Here is a 338-nt window from a genome sequence, read left to right as displayed (position 1 = left end):
TCCACATGGAGTTCTGCTAATCTTAGCTCCCTGCACTGATATCTCAGGAATTCTGCATCTATCTGGAAAGGAGTCTGTAACATTCGACAAGTTACTTAATTTCCCTGAAGTTACTCACCTGTAAACAGGAGTGACTCAGAGAGGTATTGTGAGAAGGCAATGAAAAATATGCCTGCAGAGGGCTTGGCACTTAGTAATAAATAATAGCTTTTGTGGTTATTATTTCCTGAAAGCAAACATCATTCACTTATTATTGGGCCGTTGAGAAAGAGGGCGTCTTTGAAAGCTGTCGGTGTGAAACTTGGAAAAGTCTTCCCTTGGGGACTGAACTCGTCCCA

This window comes from Giraffa tippelskirchi, chromosome 1 (genome assembly GCF_054371585.1).
Source record: "Giraffa tippelskirchi isolate mGirTip1 chromosome 1, T2T-mGirTip1v1.2.pri, whole genome shotgun sequence".
Taxonomy (NCBI): domain Eukaryota; kingdom Metazoa; phylum Chordata; class Mammalia; order Artiodactyla; family Giraffidae; genus Giraffa; species Giraffa tippelskirchi.
This window is presented reverse-complemented; position numbering follows the sequence as displayed.